At 46.4% G+C, this 18,896-nt stretch overlaps 1 protein-coding gene across 3 annotated transcripts in view; it reads left to right on the forward strand.

The window, feature by feature from the left end:
• The window catches only part of Mapk9 (mitogen-activated protein kinase 9), a gene marked incomplete in the record, with an annotated part of 68,918 nt that extends 66,856 nt beyond the window's left edge, over positions 1-2,062 (forward strand). For all 3 annotated transcript variants that reach the window (XM_017802965.2, XM_029555636.1, XM_017802964.2), the window contains 1 exon segment: positions 1-2,062.
• Positions 2,063-18,896: the final 16,834 nt, after the last annotated feature.

Consider the following 18,896-nt stretch of genomic DNA (forward strand, 5'->3'; position numbering starts at 1 on the left):
TTAATAAATAAAAATATAGCTTTTCTTAAATTTTCAATGTTTTGGGCTGAGAATTACCACTGCTAGAACCAAGTCATTATTGCCTGTGTCCTCCAGACTGCCCAGTGCAGAAGGCTGCATTCAGCTTCTGCATGACACAGTTTCCCGCTTCATTTCGTGCTGCTTAAGACCCATATAACCAAAATCCTGCCCATGTAGCTCCTTTTTCTTAGTCTGCTAGACTACTAGTCTGGAACATTCCCTAGAGCCTCACCTTCTCTATCAGACATATAGCACTCCATCTCATGAAATGCTGGCAGGTAGACCTCTGAATCCGCTGGCGAGTGTTCAGGTAGAAGACAGCGTCCCTCAAGGTCAGTCATGGCCCAGATGCTTCCTTCCTGGAGTGGCCTGGGTCCTTGGCTCACCTCCATTCAAGGGGAAAGACCAGTCAGTCTCGCAGGCAGGCTTTCCTTGTACAGCACCGCATTCCAACTCCCTTGACTTTCTCACTGAAAGAAGCCACACCAGCCAGCCCACCACAGTCTGTTGGGAGGCCAGGCTCACGATGCCGTCTTGCTGCTGTGCTTTTCCATTTTATGGAGGCATTTCCTTCCCTAAGGGAAAGTCATGAATGTTTTGGAAAAACTCTTCAGAGATACAGAGGAAATACCCTGGAGAGTAGTGATCTACTCTGAAATATTTTCTCATTTAAAAGTGCTCACCTGAAATTGATACTTTCAGACTTCCTGATATGTAAAAGTGTTCACGATGTATTAAGATACTGAGTACTTCCATGTCACTGCAGAAATGGAGTTAGGATGCTCATGTTTTGGTTGCTTGTGCTCAGAGTGTGTTTCCCTTGAGCTTACTTTGTTACCAGTTCATATCTTGTGTTCAATTATTTTGGAAGCTATTTGGTCAACATTCTGTAAAACGTGTTCTGGAAGGAATTTTGATAAGAACATTTACAAGGAGTATCTGAAATGTATGATTCTGTCTGCACCAGTTGTATCCTAGTGGTCGGTCTTGTCAGTGGAAATCAGAACCTTTGATGAACAAAATTCATCTTGAAATAAGGAATAGTTTTATATTATGTATGTGGACACTTTCAAGTACAAAGTAGAGATGCTAATATGGACAAGGCAGAATGCCTGTTCATGGCTCAAGATGATTTGGGCCCTGGAGGCCTGATGTTACAGTTATGAAAATTACCACCATACATGTATAAACATCTTCCAATGGCCTTCTCTGATGCACATTCTTTTAAAACACTTCCCTAAAACCATCTTTAAGAGGAAAATCAGAGAAAGGGGAGCTTTTCAAGCTGTACCGTCTGCCCTGTGCTGTAAAGGGAGCATGCAATGGTGAGGCTGGTCCAGGTCCCACGGACAGACACCTACCTGTGAGTGGAGCAGTGCCCTACAGAGTGGCTTTCTGCACGCCCCTTCCTCTATGCCTCCAGTGAGCTTGTTGCCACAGATGGAGCCCATGCTGGTGTGGAGGGTCTCCTGGTAAGACCCTCTTTTGCCAGGTAGGCAAGTGTACCTAGAACTGGCCATAGCGCCGAAGAAATACCTCACCGCAGGTTCAGGGTCCTCCCTCCTGAGCCTAGATCTGCCAGGGTCCTGGTGCAATGCAAATGGTTTCGAACAGATTTCTGTAGACAAATGTTGATGTTGGATAAAGAACTGAAAAATGTGCTCAACTTTTTCATCTTTTCTATTTTATTTTTGTAATTTATATTGTACACACCCTGGAAGTCACTATTTTGGACATGTATTTTTATAAACCAGGTAATTGGTGATTATCTGGAATTTGCACTAGGTCAGTTTTTTGTTGTTGTTGGCTTAGTTTTTAGTTGAAAGGGAATGGCTGCCCCCTCTATGTGTGGGTCTCAATTTCAAGCACAGGTCTGGAGGGTAGACAGAGTCCAGGCTGGGAGAGCAGTCTCAGAACACTGGCTCATAGTGCCTAGAAGTCTTGGGTCTGCAGTCAGACGGGGCTGTACTCTTATATCAGAGCCCCAGCGCTAGAAGGAGAAAACCCTCTACAAGGCTCTTGCTGACACTGGGGCCTGCATCCAGAACACTGAACTGGCCCGTCTGATCTGGACTGAGTGATGTGTAAGTCATGGTGACAGTGTATGAGTTTGTCTGGTTAGTCTCTGATGTGGCGCCTCTGGTTACCTCATGGTCCTAAGGGCAGGTGCAACCTTTCAGATTGCATATCGCAAAAGTAACATCGCCTAATGCTTTATAATAAAATATATTGTGTGTGTTTTGGTTGGTGAAAAATAATACATTTTAAAAGAGAAATGTATAGCATGTCCCATTTTTGTGTGTTTGAAAGTGACATTTGACTGCATCACAGTCTGTGGTTACAGATTTAACATGGATAGATATGGAAGTATTGTGATTTCAGACAGTATTTGCAAGTGTTTTCAAATCCAAAAGCAAGCATAGTTCTCTGTTAGTTCGCTTGCTGAAAATCTGCAAATTCCTAAATCTGTTTTCAAAACAATGGCCATTAGTTTTGACTTAAAAACATATACATACAAAACTGTTCAGAGTGCTGGTGGAACTGTTCTCACAAGATGTAACCAGGTGATCCTGCCCACCTGTCTTGATTGATATCACTTGAAACCATGAATGGCAGGCACTTGTGTGCTTGTTACTTTGTGCACCGGATGAGCCACCATCATCTCAATTCTGTCTTTGAGTGCTTGATGTTTGAAGCTTCACAATGTGGGAGCAACCTTCCAAGGCTCACTGACTCTTCCTGTTTAAAAGAACTGGAGCCCTTCCGGATAGGTGAGTCTCAGTCTTAGTGTTAAAAGGTTTAGATTAGGATAAAACTCTCTTCTTGACCTAAGTCTGGGTTCCATTTCTCTGTCCTACCCACTTCCCACATCCAAAGTAGACAGCGCCAAAATAGTTTTTATTTATTAACTGAGCTAGTCCACACAGGTGGAATCATTTCATGACTGGTTTGTTTTGGTGGGGGGGAGAACACTCATATTTCAGAGTAATGTGTGATCTGCTACTGAATGTTGTTCTGAAGATTCTGTGGCTGCTCCTGTGAGTTTAAACATAAGGTTACCAGTACGATAAGGCAGTTATTCAATACTTTTTGTTTTTAGTAAAGAAAGTCAACAAAGTTAGAGTGGTCAGTCATATCCTTACAGCTGAATGCCACCATGATATAAGATGGATGCATCTGTCACGGCCATTGGGAGCTGGTCCCGTGCCTCGAGGTCCAGCTGCATGCTTCTCCAAGGATTTGGGGCCTCAGGGATCACGTGAGCAGAGTGTTTTCTGCCTCCTTTCTTTGTCTTGGTGTTTTGGAGTTGGAAATTCAAAAATCGCTTTACCTAACTCCCCACCAAACAACAGCGAGAAGAGAGGGGAGAAAGGGGCACAGCTTGCCTGGTGTCAGGAAGTGAGCAACAGGTTTGCTTCTGAGCAGCTCCTGCAGTGTTTCACTGACCTCATCCTTCACTCTCATTTATAAGCACCTGGGAGAATCTCATGAAGACTCTTCCTAGGAAAATGCCATGAGAGCCTTTGAGATGGCTCAGTGAATAAAAGTGCTTGCCCCCAAGCCTCACCACCTGAGATGGAGCCCCAGAAACCATATGGTGGAGGGGGAGAACCAGATCCTACCAGTTGTTCTCTGACCTCACACTCAGTGGCCTGCATGTGCCCCCCCACATACATACGCACACACACAGATACATGCACACACACACAAACATACACACACATAGACATGAATGAATGAATTTAAAAAAAAAAAAAAAAAACATAAGCACAGGGTCTTGCCAGACTTGGAGCAGAAGCCTGAGCCCCAGCCGTCCTGCATTAAAAGCCTCCCTGGCTGCAGCTTCTGTTGCCACACATTCAGAGGAGAGCCAGCAGGAGCATTCTGCTGGGCCTTTCTGCTCTTCCTGGCTATGCACACAGGTCAGGAGTGTAAATATTCACTCTGAGTCCCAGTACCAGTCAGTATTCTTATCCGATATCAGAAAGCATGGGGGCTTAGTTTCAATAAAATGGGCTGTTTCTGTTTCACATAGAACTTGGTTTTTAGCTATAGGCTTTTAGAAGAGACTTGTGGACACACAGATACAATCAAATGTAGCACTCGATTTAAAAGTAGTGTGGTTCGATAACTCAGCAGGTAAAGACATCTGCTGCCAAGCTGATGACCTGAGTTCTGTCCCTGGGACCTACATGGTGGAAGACGAGAACTGGTGCCCATAAATTGTCCTCTGACCTCCACATGCATGCTGTGTCATACATACGCAAGTATACACACACGAATGTGTGTGGGGAGATTATGTAATAAAAATGTTTAAGAACTAAATCAAAGTATCAATCCTACTCTGAGCTTCAAAATAAATTCTTTCATTTACATCCTTATTTCAAATAGTTGATTTTCCAAAAATATTTTCTCCCCTCTATCCAAAACTCCCTGTGAACTGCATTATGATTTTTATAAGAATTAAAATTCCTTCATTGCAACATATATTGCGATGACTGCAGAGGTGTTCTGCAGTTCACTCCTTATGGGGGTAGGACCAACCTGCAGAGTTCCCTACAACTGGTCACCCAGCCTCTGCTTAGTGTTCTTCATGAAGGGGAGTCCCTTCCCATTATTATTATTATTATTATTATTATTATTATTATTATCATTATTATTATTGCTGTTGTTACTGTTATTAATTTTGGAGGTTTTTGACAGTTAGGAAGCTCTTTGTTAATGAGACTTTGGTCTGATCACTTCTGCCTATGGCTTGCAGGCATTTCCTTTGTAGGAAATAGGGTAAGTCTGATCCATGTTTAAGAGATAGGCTTTAATACAGCTGGTAGAGAGGTTCCCAGCCTTCTCTTCTCTGGATTAAACTCAAAGTCCTTCCAGCCCCCTCAGACCCAAAACCCCCAGAGTCTCATTACTCTGGGGGCCCAGCTGTCAACTGAGCCCTTAAAATATGAGTCCAGGGGCTGGAGAGATGGCTCAGCAGTTAAGAGCACTGACTGCTCTTGCTGAAGACCCAGGTTCAAATCCCAGCACCCACATGGCAGCTAATAACCGTCTGTAACTCCAGTTCCAAGGGATCTGACACCCTCTTCTAACCTCTGCAGACATTGCATAACATGGGTGCACTTACATACATGCAGGCAATACACTCATACATATAAAATAAAAATAATAAATAAAAATTTTTTAAATGTGAGCCTAGAAGTAGAAGTTTTCCAGCTACAGTGTGAAGTCACCCTCCAACCCCCTTCATTAATGAACATTTCTAAGGAGGCCTTAGCTTTATCCGCCACACCACCCTGAGCTCCGTAGTTGACCACATCAAGATTCCGAGATTTGTGAAGTTGCAGTTAGTCCTCACAAGTATTCTCTTCCAGCTTGTGAGCTCGGTAAGTTTTACAAGCACCAACATGCCTTCCAAAACTGAAGTGGTGATTGACAACCTTGAATAGCGGCACAGAGCTTAAGGCAGAAACAGCACTCACAGGGACAGGCTCCACCTGCCCAGTGTTGTCTGCTCAGCAGTGGGGCAGTGCTCAGCAGTGGGGCAGCAGCATCACTCTGCCCAGGTGGCATGCCATCTTCCCACGAAGAGGACTGATGGACAACTTCAGAGAAATCATGGACAGGACACACCATGCAGCATTCTCTGACTCGGTCATGTTTCAAGAAACAAGTTTGGCCTTATGCACTGGTTCTCAAAATTTGTTCTTTGGTTTTTACTTAGGAAGAGCAGGTAGTAAACACCAGTATCTCCTGCTCTCCCTGGGCACTTAGAAAACATGACTAGTTCTATCTCTTGGGTGCCTGACTGGATAGGGATGGGATAGAAGCACGTGTTGGACTTGTTTGTTTCTGTTTGCATGAAGAAGTGATGAGCTTTGAAGTCTTTTGTGATGGCAGTTCTACAAAGGGCATATGACCCATGCCAGGCAGCCTTCCAGTGTGCTGCTTGTTGGAATGCCTCTGTCAGGACAGATCTAGCACCAGCTGGGTTTGACTTCAAAAGTGTATCACCTTGAACATACTTGATCTTTTTTTTTGCCAGAGCCCAGTCAACATTGGTGATGATGTCTGCATTCTGGCTGTTGTGTTCTTAAGTATTTTATCATCTCCCATGAAGCTAACTTGTGGCACCAGGCAGGTTGCTGTGGTTTGAATATTGTAATCGCTTTTCTTATTGCTGTAACAAAATACCTTATAAAAATAACTTAGGGAGGTTTATTTTGGCCAAAGTTTAAGGATGCAGTCTACCATCATGGGAAAGGAATACATGGTGCAGAAGCTTGAGGCAGCTCACTGCACCACGCTCACAATCCGGAAGCAGAAACAGATGAATTCTGGTGCTCAGCTCACTTTGTTCTTTTATCCTTCCTATTCACTTGGACACGTGCATACACAGCCCAAGGGATGGTGCCACTCACTTTCAGGGTGGGTAATTGTTCAGTTAAACCTCTCTGGAAATGCTTTCACAGATATGACCAGAAGTGTGTCTCCTAGGTCATTCCAGACCTCATCAAGGTGACTGTCAAGACCAACCATCGCAGATACTGTCTTCCAAAGGTTCATGTGGTAACAACACCATCCCCAGTGTAGCCAGAATTGAGAGGTGGTAGTACCTTTAAAAGGTGGAGCCTAGTGGGAGATGATTGGATCTTGGGACAACACAAGATGGGATTCAAGTCTTTCTTCAGGAACTGGGTGTATTCTCCAGGTTAGGTCTCATAGAAGTGAGTTAAATGTTAGACTGGGTTACTTACCTCAGGAATGGGTTGTTATAACACAGATCAACCTCTCTGAATCTCTGCTGCATGTGCTCTTATGTGCTTATGTCCCTCTGCATCTCTGTCATCATGTGATACAGCACAAGACCCTCACCAGAAGCCAAACAGATATCAACACTTTCTTTTGACCTCCAGAGCTGTGTTCTAAATACATTTCTTTATAAATTACCTGGCCTTGGGTATTCTGTTGTAGCAGCAGATAAATTCACCTGCTTCTTTTGAGAATCATGTTTAACTGATATCACATCCTTTATATTAAATCACACCAAAAGATATTTCATATCTCTTGAACTCACATTATAGGTGCTAAAGTTTGCAGTCTAATCTTTCATCACAGTTACATTTTCCTCCTCATGATGAGAAACTTGTATGTGGACTTCCTTCGGAAATGTCCCCTATCATTGTTCACACTGTTTACCTCACTTGATCATTTTGCTGTAAGCGAGAAGCTCATGAGGGCTCAGGGAAGAGTGACTTCCTCAACCCATCTCTCCAGGTGACAGTCCTCCACTGATACTTGCTGTCAGGACACACTTCTTTGCATCATCCAGGTCTGTTTGATGGCCCGAGGTGAGCTGCAACCTGAAGGCGGCCTCTGAGCTTTGCTCTTGCTGTTCAGTAGTCCATGTTCAAAGTGGCCATGGCTCAAAAGCTGCCTTGTGTGATGGTGCTGGAAGCTTGCTTTTCTGACTTTCCTCTTTGATTATCTCATTACTCTCACTGAGACTTGAATTGCCATAACTCTGGCTCCCCAAAGCCAATTCCTATGGCTTATTGATTGATCTCATGAAGTCTTTAACTTTTAATTTTGAAATAACTTCAGACTGATAGAAAAGCTGAAAAAATAGAACAAAAATTCCTGAATACCCATCTTCAGATTCCCCAGTTGTTAATATTTTCTGCATGTGTATTATCTTAATCTACACAAATGCATGCATACATGCCTATGTACACATATGCTAGTATACTGGTATATAGTCATTGATTTCCCCCTATTGATTTCTTGTAAGTAATCAGATTTTTAATGCCTGTTCTCATGTATACAAAAGGTACAAACACACAGAGACATACTTGTGCCTGCTGGTATATCACATGATGGTATTCACATAGCAGGATTCATGCAGCTAAATGCGTCACCCTTGACTGTAGAAACATCTGAAGCATCCGTGTGCTTTATGAGGAATCCGAGGAAGAGTTCATGAACCTTTGGACACCTTTCTTGGCCTCAAGACTTCAGAAGTGAAGTGCTAGAAGAACATCAGCTTTGCTGAGACAGAGCCCAGAGGGACAGAAAATCAATCCAGGGAGGTGTGTGCAGCAGAGGCCACAGAGATGGGCACCTAACATTTTAAGAGACTGATAAGGTTAACAGAAAATTAAAATTTGTTGCTTGAGTCAGAAGAAGGAATTTCAGGGAAAAAAAATTTGGTAAATATAAAAAATGAAATAAAGTCCATAAATAAGTCCTATGCCAGCAATTAAAATAAATGCAAATGACTCAAACTAATCAGGATTTAAAGTTCCTGAACAACTATAAATCCTAGCAATATATAAAATGTGAAGGATTCATCCATATATGCATTATATGTAACAACACTGTGTGTAGGCATGTAAATGATTGACAGCACCATAAGGGGAAAGAGATCAAGCATTGTTTGAAATCCAAATACACACCTCTCAGAAATGGACAGGTAAAAAATGAGCAAAGATTTAGAAATTTGGAATGCCAGCATTTAACTGGAGATTATAGAGAATATTATACCCAACAGGCAAATTCTTTTTGACCACACAATGGAAATTAAAGGAAAATCACCAGAGAAGACTTCAGTAAATTCCAAAGTCAGTGTCATTGGACTTTTTCTATAATAATGCAATGGAATTCAAAATGAAGTTGAAAGTCTCTTACACCTGGTGACTAAATAATACATCATAAGCAATTTAGGTGAGGGAGGAAATCACGAGGATAAATATGAAATTCCTAAAAATCACTGCATGCCAGATTTCATAGAAACTAGCATGGGCTTAAGAACATTTATCAAAAGCACAACAGATTTCACAAAATGAGTTCAGCATTCAACTTGAGAGATTGAAAAGAGTAACAGAGCAAGCCCAAAGAAACAAAAAAGAACAAAGATAAAGGTAGGGATCAAGAAACAAAAAAATGAGTCGGGTGTGGTGGCCTCTGCCTTTAGGCCCAGGACTCGGGAGGCAGGGGCAGGTGGATATCTGTGAGATTGAGGTCAGTCTGGTCTATATATTTCATTCCAGGCCACCTGGGACTACAGAGAAAGGTTAGGGGGTCTGCAGGGGAAATAGCTCAGTTGGTGAAGTGTTTGCCTTACAAGCATGAGGACCTGAGTTTGATCCCCAGAAGCCACGTAAAGGCCTGATGTGGTAGTGCACACTTGTACACTGGGGAGGTGGAGACAGGCAGCTCCCTGGGACTTGCTGGCCAGCAATTCAAGTCTACTAGGTGAGTTCTAAGCCAATGAGAGACCCTGTCACCAAAAAAAAAAAAAAAAAAAAAAAAAAAGGGGGTAATGCCTGAACAATGACATCCAGAGGCAGGAGGATCTCTGTGAGTTCAAGGCCAGCCTGGCCTACATAGGTGAGTTCCAGGACATCTGGGGCTACAGGGAGACCCTGTCTCAAAAAGACAAAAAAAAATTTTTTTTAATTTTTTAAAAAAGGCTGCAGGTAACACGCAAAGTGCAGTCTGGAAAAAAACCTGAAGAATACTTTACAGTGTTCTAGCAATTGTGATGATCCATGCAGAGATAGATTTCCTTACATTTGCAAGCTTGATTCAAGAAAAAGAGCATCGAGGCACACCATGCATGTTAACTTTCATTGCAGCTGTCCTCTGAAACCAATATTGTCACGTTCCTCTGCAAGATGGGGATACAGAAAGGGAATCTGTGTTCCCATGCCAAGGACATTCAAAGCTGAGGCCTACAGCTGGATGGGCCGGTATCTTCCCTCTGCTCTTAGCACCTGTATGTTTGGATGGTTTTCGGAAAACTTGGAATGTGACCATAAAAGAAAGTGAAATGCATCCAAGGGCCACCTGCCCCTCAAGCAGTTCCAAGCCAAAGCAATCTGGCAGGTCACTTTTTACTAACTTCAGGAAACACATTCATTTCCTTTCTGTTACTGTGATAAATCACTAATCAATAGCAACTTAGAGGAGTAAAATGATTTTTTGACTTACACTTCCAAGTCACAACCCATCATTGAGGGAAGTCAGGGCGGGAACTCAAGCAGGAGCTTGAAGCAGACACCATGGAGGAACACTGCTTGCTGACTCACAGGATTATGTTTACCTCACTTCCTTACACAGCCCAGAACCATTGGAAACCTACCTAGGGATTGGTGCTGCCCGTAGTGGGCTGGGCCCTCCCACATCAGTGAAAGATAAAGACAACCCCCCACAGACACGGCCACAGGCCAGTCTGATCTGGGAAGTTTTACGGTTGAGGCTTCTATCAGATGACTCTAGGCTGTGTGAGGTTGACAATTAATGTTAACCAGTAAACACACAAACCCTATTTTATTGAAGGTTTTTGAAGCTCCCAACATAGTTTATAAGTCATCTGGATTCCAAAATTAGATGAAGGCAGAGCAAGAAAATTCTATGACCTTTTCATGGCTGTGAACTAAACCCAGCATTGTATGGTTTATTCCAGAGAACAAGGGTGACTCAACAGCTCCAATAGTCTATTTTTGTTTTCTTTTTTTAAAAAAAAAGTGTCAGAAAACTGTATAGAAAAGAGCTCCCTTTGGGGAGCACCAGGGCTTGTTAGGGGAAGAAGAGCAGAGGCAGTAAATGTCACCACGTGTATGGGACCAGGGGAGGGGAAGGACACTCTCCATCACTTCTTTATCTAACACGATAGTCTTACAAGCCTGACTGGAAGAAGGCAAAAACGGTGAGGATCCAAGGCCGTCAGGACAGCCTCTTCTTGCTTGGCACATGCACATAATGACTGTGTATGTGTATACTAATGTGACATAAGAAAAGAGGGGAAAGGACTTCACCAACCGTAGAAGGGAAGTTCCTTCAGCCTGCCAAAGCTCCAAGACTACAAATAGAGCCAAGCAGCAGCCTGGACTGAGGCAGAGGCCTGCTCCTCAGGGAAACCCCTGCATCCTCCACCCAGGTCGAAGCAGACCCTTTTGCAGGTCTACAGCCAAGCCCACGACTCCTCAACTACGAGGGATGTTTCCCCAAGCCCCGCAGTTCTAAACACTCTGTTCTTCCCCTCATCTCCCCCCTCTCACCCCATTGCAAGCCATTCCTTTATTCATACTTACGAAATGTCCTCTGAGCCACTGTTCCAGATGCTCGGCTGGGGGCAGAACCATACACAAGACTTACCCTCCCTCTTCCCACGACCTTGACAGTCCATGGCTGCAGTCAATCCAGTGTTGGAGAGCGTAATAAAAACCACATCAGTCAACTTTCGGCCCCAGTTGGGGGTGAGTGCCGAGTAGGATGAGGGAAGGGACTCTTAACAAGAGGGTCACACCTGATCCTGAAGACAGTTTTTGAAACAGCATTATGTGTAGCATAGCTTAGGCTGGCCTGGAACTCATGATCTTCCTGCCTCAGTTCCTGGGTGCTAGGATTATAGACGAGCACCACCATATTGACTACAAAGATCTCTTTCTGAGTCAAAGAAACACTTGAGGATGGAGAGGGGGTTGCAGTTCAGTGGGAGAACATTTAATTTGTTTGGTTTGGTTTGGTTTTTTTGAGACAGGGCCTCACTATGTAGTACTGGTTGAGCTGGGACTCGCTATGTAGACCAGGTTGGCCTCAAACTCACAAATCCACCTACCTCTGTCTCCCGAGTTCTGGGACTAAAGGCATGTACCACCACACCTGGCTTTGGGAGAGTATTTGAACTAGCACATGCAAGGTTCTGGGTTCAATCCCAAGTACTACAAGAAGAAAAAACGTATTTAGATCCAAACATAACATGACACACACCTAGTGTCAACAGTCTGCTGTGGATAGAGGTAAGCTTTCTAGGAAAAATCAAAAACCTCTTTTCTCTTAAACATAATAACATACAAGAAATCAGACAAATTTCAGTTGGACAGGTCAATGATTTTACAAAGCTGAGCACACCCAGATCTCAACATGAAACTTCTCACTTACCTTAGAGGGCCCCTCATGCTCTTTTCAGTTGCAGACCCTCAGGGGTAACCATTCTCCATCCCTAATCATATAGTTTCCCCTGCTTTGTGTTTCTGGAATGATACAGGAAGTACTGGTGTCTGAGTCTTTCCATGTTATTAAACAGCTGTAATTCAGTTCCTCTCCTTGCCATCTAGGATGCCTTACCCACTCAGCTGACAGGCCTTTGGATAGTTTCCAGCTGAGGCTGTGGTGAATGGTCCTGTGCTGAGCATTTTTGTGCATGTCTCAGGGGCATGCTTCTCTGATGGAAGTGGAATTGCTGAGTCAAGGGATATTTCAGCTTTACTGTGTATTAGTTTTCTGCGGCTGCCATAACAAATTGCAGCGGTGTGGTGGCTAAAGTAACCCTGATTTGTCATCTCATGGCTCTATGGTCCAGAAGCCTCAGGTTGGCTCAAGTAATAGCTCTAGGACTCACAAGGCTAAAATGAAGATGTCAGCTGGCTGGGCTCTTGTGGAGGTGGGACTCCAGAAAACACCTACTTCCATCAGAGATCCTTCAGGCGTTGGCCAAGTTCAGGCCCTTGCATGTGTAAGATAAAGGTCTCCATCTCCTTACTGGCCATTAGCTATGATAACCATTCTTAGCTCTTGGCTGTCTTTACAGGTGGTCCCTGCATCTCAGAACCAGAAAACTTGTTCAAGACACTTTTGTGCTTAGAATCTCTCTGACCTCCCCCTCTCTGCCACATCTGCTCTGGTCCAGCTAGAGACTTACCTGCTTTTTAGGGTTATTACGATTAGATTGAGTCAATGAAGATAATCCAGGCCTGTCTTCCTATGTTAAGACCAGCAGCCTTACTTCCTTGTGATCTTCTTTGCTGTGTGATATGATATAACCTATTCACAGACCCTAGGGATTGGGAACTGAACATCTGAAAACTTCCCACAAGCAGTTAATTGTTTCATGATTTTCTAACTTAATTGTTCCCATTTGTATGCTCACCAGTGGTGGACGGAATTTCACATTGTTCTACATCCTCTATAACCCCCAACATCTTCTGCAAACTAACCAATAGCACGAGGCATTTTCTGTTTTCTCATTCTGCTGGGTGTGTAGTGTTCATATGATTTCAAATCACAGTCCTTTGATGACTGCTGTGGTTTGGATCTGGACTGTTCCCCAAAGGCCAGTGCGTTGAAGTCTTGGCTTCCAGCCTCTGTGCTATTGGGAGGTGGTGATGGAGTCTCTAGGAGGTGGGGCCTAATGGGAAGAAGCTAAAAATCTCTGGGGGCATGCCCTTGAGAGGGATATTAGAACCCCATTTACTTCCTATCTTTCTCTTTCTGCTTCCTGACTGGGGTGAGCAGCTTCCTCTGACACACACACGACCATGATATGCTGCCTCACCACAGGTCCCAAGCAGCAGGACCAAAGGAGTGGCTAACACTTCTGAAACCATGAATCTAAATAAACCTTTCCTCCTCTGAAGTGACTGTCTCCAACATTTTATCACTGTGCCCAGACTGCACATTTTCAAATCCTTCTCTTTTACTCCTGATTCTCATTTTAAGTGGCTAAAAGCAGCTAGGAACAGCCGTGCCACAGTTTGCATGTTAGACCCAGTGGCACAGGCCTCTAATCCCAGCTACCCAGAAAGCTGAAGCAGGAGAATTGTTAGTCCAAGATGTTCCTGGGCCACAAGGCAAGCTGAATGCCAGCCTGGAAAACTTAGTTGAGACCCCTGTCAAAAATTTTTTAATGGGGGAAAATAGATTGGGGATATATTTCAGTGGTAGGGTATTTATTTCGCATATACAAGGCCCTAGGTTCAATCTTAGCATCTCCAAAAGAAAAATGGAAAAGAAAGGGAGGGATAAAAAGAGAGAAGGAGGGAGAAAGGGAGAGAATGAGATTGAGACTGAGGTTATTTTGTCACTTTTAAACTTAGCCTCCCACAAAGTTTCAGGACACAGACAAAATGCAGATAAATTTTTTGCCAGAATGTAACATGAACAGCCTCCTGCCCAGTTCCAATAGAATCCTCGTTTCCATCTGGACCTCATGAGTGCAGTCTTTTTTTTTTTTTTTTTTGGTATTTTTGAGACTGGGTCTCCCTATAGCCCCAGCTAGCCTGAACTCACTGTGTAGACCAGGCTGACCTTGAACTCACAGAGATCTGCCTGCCTCTGCCTCTCGAGTGCTGGGACTACAGGGGTGCGCCACCACGCCCCGCTAGGAATGCAGTCTTTACGGTCCTATTCCTAAGGTATTCAGTGCTCTGATCCTCTGTGCTCCCACCAGAATTTCCCATTAAGTGCCCATACAACACTCTAAAACTTCCTAAGCCTACTTTTCTAGATTCTTCTAAATTTCTCCCACAAAGGCCTAAAAACCAAATGGTCAGATTTAGTTCCAACCATGACCCCACTTTTCTGTGTTAGGAAGTTTTTTTTTTTATCATTATAACCAAATAGCTGATGAAGCAACAAAAAAGGAAGGAATTATTTATTTTGATGCATGTTTTCAGAAAGCTCAGTCCATGGTCACTTGCCCCATACCTTTGGGCAGAGCATCATCATGGCAGGTGTGCAGTGGAGAGAGAACAGAGAGGATCAGACTTGGGGCTGATGAATGCATGCCCAAGTGACATACTGCCCGCAGCTCAGCCCCACCTCCCCAGATTCCACAACCTCCCAAGAGAGCACCACCAACCTGGAGCCAAGAATACAACACATAAGCCTGTTGGGAACATTCTAAGAGGAGGCAGTCAGCCCTGCCCACCACAAGGAGGCAGCTTCTGCCCTATGAAAGGACTGGGGCCCCTATCTAGGACTCAGAGGCCACGGTACCTCTATGCATCCATTTCCACTTATAACCATAGATTTGCAAGTACAGTAACCATGGCCCACTAGGGGCATGGTTAACTGTGCTCTAACCCTGCAGGTCAACCTTGGGCATGCCACAGAAACTGGCAAAGGTGCTGCCTGTAGTTTGGGGGACCCTAGAATGGGTGGTAGAGGGGGGAGATGACCTCATGGACTCATTGGGAAACCCACAGGACTTTGAGCAGTCCCAGGTGTGCATTGTAACGAGCAGGTTGTGTGCCCTGCTCTGTAATCTCACCCACCCACATTCAGCACAGTTCCCACCATCTCCAGCAGGACAGGCCTGTAGCTGGCCTTGATGGTCACCATCCGAACAATGCACCCTTTATGATCTGACCCTCCCTCCCTATTCCACTCTCCCTGTTCCAGCTCTGGCTCCCTGGAATCCCTAACCTTATCTCAGTTTCCACAGCCAGGGTGTACCATCTGTGATACTGTCCTTTATCCTCGGGCCAGACTCAGGACAGTGCTAGAGACCTACCGCACCCGCACTCAAACCCGTGCTTACTCCACACATGTTTTTCACATGTTGCACACATACACCACACATGCATGCATCCAACACTACACACACCAACATGCTTATATCCACAATACTCATGCTATGCACTACACACTGTACACATATGTGCTGCATACGTGTGCCATGCATCTGCATAGTACAGCACGATACACCACACCTTGTATACACTCCCCATGTGCACACACATCATGCATATGCAAGCACATAGTGGCTTTCTCTCTTGCTCCTCCTCCCCAGTCTTCACCAGGGCTCTGAGAAGGCAGAGCCCTGGTCTATAGACATTAAGAGAATGTGGCACGTACACACCCTCCTAATGCCTGGCTGTATGACTTCCTCCTAGAGCTCTGCCCTTGCAGTAACTTTGGGGGAGCTTTCGGCAGACCCAAGAATGGACAGCGTATGGGTTCTGCTAATAAAATGTTTTGGCTGGAGCCCAAAGCTCTGTCCTCATTGTTCTTGGATTTTATTGGTGGTCCTGCTTGCTGTCAGCCTGAGTCACCTGCTGCAGCTGTGCCAAGGGCTGGTGCAGGTGTGCTGCCAAGGCCATGCGGGCTCCTAACACTGACTGCAGCTGCTGAAACTTGAAGGTCTCCTTCCTTTACCCCCAAGGGCCCACCTTGGCTGCACCCACAAGTCCAGCCACCTCCAGGTATCCCCCAAGAGCTCCCTTGGCCCCACAGTCTCACCACCTGCTATGAAAAGACTCCTCAGCCCCCTGGGGAAAGCTCCCCTGCCTCCCCCCACCAAAACACTGGCCCTCACTCCTCTTACGTTCCCCTGTCTTGAGTCATCTAGATCACCTTTCCCCTGGAAACAGCCCTCCCTCATGTCCACCCCATCTCCTGCCCCTGCCCAGGGTCTGTACTTCTCAGCTCTCGGCCTGTTGCCTCTCCCTCCAGTCCGCTCTCATTGACAACCCTGTGTTCAGCTGGTGGGATGAACCTCTGTGGTCCAGAGTCACTGTGAATGGGAGAGGCCAGTACATCTGTGGACAGTACCATCACCTTCTGCTGGGCTCCTAGGGCTACACCCAGGGTACAGGACCTATCCAGGAGGTACCTCAGCCCTGCCCCTTTCTACCTTGGCTGCTAGCACTCTTCCCCTAAAAGGCCTTTGCCCCTGTCTCCCCTCTGCCCAGAGTACTCTTCATAGGCCTCCGCAGCAGACTCCTCATCATCCAGGTCTCAGCCTAACACAGCATCCCAGACAGGCCTTTGCTGAGCCCTCCCTCAGCAGCCCCAGCCCCATCCAACCACCTCCCCATATTGGTTACTTAATGGCCTTTAGTCCTGGAGAAGGAGGGCAGGAATCCACATGCATCTCACTCACTGGAGATTACCGGCCCCGCCATGGATGGTGCCCAGCACACATAGGCCTGGAAAATACCACAAGAAGCCTGCCACAGGACCAAGTGGGTGTCAGGGCAGGCTGAGCTGACAAGTCTAGAGCCAACTCACTCTCTGTCCCAACACCAGCCTGACACTACAGGACGAACCTCTGGGCACATCTTAGAGTGGGAAGGGAAGTTGGGATAGGGCAGTGGGCTGGAGCAGAGGAAGAACCTTGCTGGATCAAGTGCTCTTGGGTAGGGGGCGCCAGACATCTCTCAAGACCCAACCACAGTACCTGTAGTCAGTGTCCTCTGAAGGTGGAGATAGCCCAGAGCAGGACTCCATGATGGCCTTGAGGCTCAGAGAACTGGGAGTAGGGGGAGGTAGTGGTGACTGTGGTAGGTGCCATATCTGCAACACAACCTTGACCTGTGCAGCTGCAGACTTGGCAGGGACAGACTTGCAGGGGACTCCAGGGGACACAGCACTTTCCTTGTCCCAGAGCACAGCCCTGACTCACTGCATGACTCCAAGTACCCCTCTCCCACCAACCCCCAGCATGGCAACCTGTCTTAGTGGACCCTGCCATTTGCCCCTGGGGCGGTGGGGGCGGGTGGATGCCTCAATTGGGCAAGATGGGAAGAGGATGGTCTCTGCTCCAATAAGTTGTACAGCTACTGCCACTCAGTGCTGCCCAGAGTGGACATGTCACAACTGAGTGGGACAGCCCTCAGAGTTTTACCTTACAGACGTCTCTTGCTTAGTCTCCCAGCACGCCTTTGGGAGATGCACCAGCACTGACTGGCACAGCAGGCAAAGGATGAAATTATCCATGGTCACAGCTCAAGATCACACATGGGTGACTAAGGGCTGTACAGTGTGACAAGGTAAAGTCTGTGTCCTGTGAGGTGTCCTGCAACCTGTCCCTGAAGGCCAGGGTTTGAGGTGAATTAGAGAAGATTGGGGACTGTGCCCAGCACAAGCCAGAGCATTCACCCAAGGCCCCAACTCAAGGGGTGTCTACTGCTGGACACCATAGCATCCCCTCTTAGTCTGTCTACCTCACTTCCTCTCTCCTCTGTCCACCCCTGACCCTAGGTATTTGTCTCAGACATCACCCTTGTTGTGGCCAGCTTGTCTCTTGCCCACTGCCTGCCTCCTTGCCTAGTCCATCCAACCCACATTGGTCTTAGCACACTTGTGTGCCTCCAGCAGATTCCAGCTTGCTCCAGGCCTGGGTTTCCCCAACTGTGTATATGGGAGGGAGAGGGACTAGACTCTAGTTTTTACCTGTCCATTCTTCTAGAAACAGCTCTTGGGGCATGCTTGAAGCAGAGACATTCACCATCCCAAGTTGACACAGGACTAGCTACAGCCCCAGATCCACAGTGTCAACACACAGCCTGTTAACCTGGCTCTCCAGGTCTGTAGAATCCTTGAAACCTGTCCCCAGTAGCCCTGAGCTATTGGGGACCTATTGACGGAGGTGCCCTTACTGAGGGTGTCGACTGGAGGCCATTCTTCCAGAGAGGCTGGTGGGTGGGAGAGGTGAATTCCTACTCATTTTGTTTTAGCTCCTAGATTAGCTATTCCTGAAAGCAACATACTTTGGGTTTTTATGTTTCATCAGCCAGTAAACTCTTTGCTCTTAGCACCCCAGCGTCTTCAGAACTGTGAAACATGCCTGGTTCTCTGGGATGAGAGAGGGAGGGGGCGCTGTGTGCAATCTTCACCGTCCTTTTGATGCCCACCCCATCCCCACAGGATTCAGGGACACAGGCCACCCAAAGTTCAATGGCTATTGTAGAAGAGCTCAGAGGAAAGCCCAGGACAGCCCTGAGGCCAGGGTAGCCTGGGGCCCAGGATGCCAGAAGCTGGTCAAGTGGAGTTCTGGTCAGAGGCCTCCTGGGACCAGCTCAGGCGGGTAGCATCGGTGATCACAGAGGGCCGGTTCTAGCCTGTGGGACCTTCCCCCAGACGGTGAAAGCGGAGCTACAGCGCGGGACTGGACGTTTGGTCTTGACCTCGAGGCCTGGGAACAGAGGAGAGGCCTGCTGGGCAAGGCCGCCCAGGGTTGCAGGGGAGGTGGGCATGGGCAGCGCGGCCCAGCAGGGACCCGCGGCTCCACCCGCTCGGCGCTGCCCCGTGTGGCCGCGAGGGGGCGCCGCGCTCTCCGGCCGGGCCACCGGGCGCACCGGCGG

The sequence above is a fragment of the Nannospalax galili genome, unplaced genomic scaffold, assembly GCF_000622305.1.
Source record: "Nannospalax galili isolate Female #2095 unplaced genomic scaffold, S.galili_v1.0 scaffold1206, whole genome shotgun sequence".
Lineage (NCBI taxonomy): Eukaryota > Metazoa > Chordata > Mammalia > Rodentia > Spalacidae > Nannospalax > Nannospalax galili.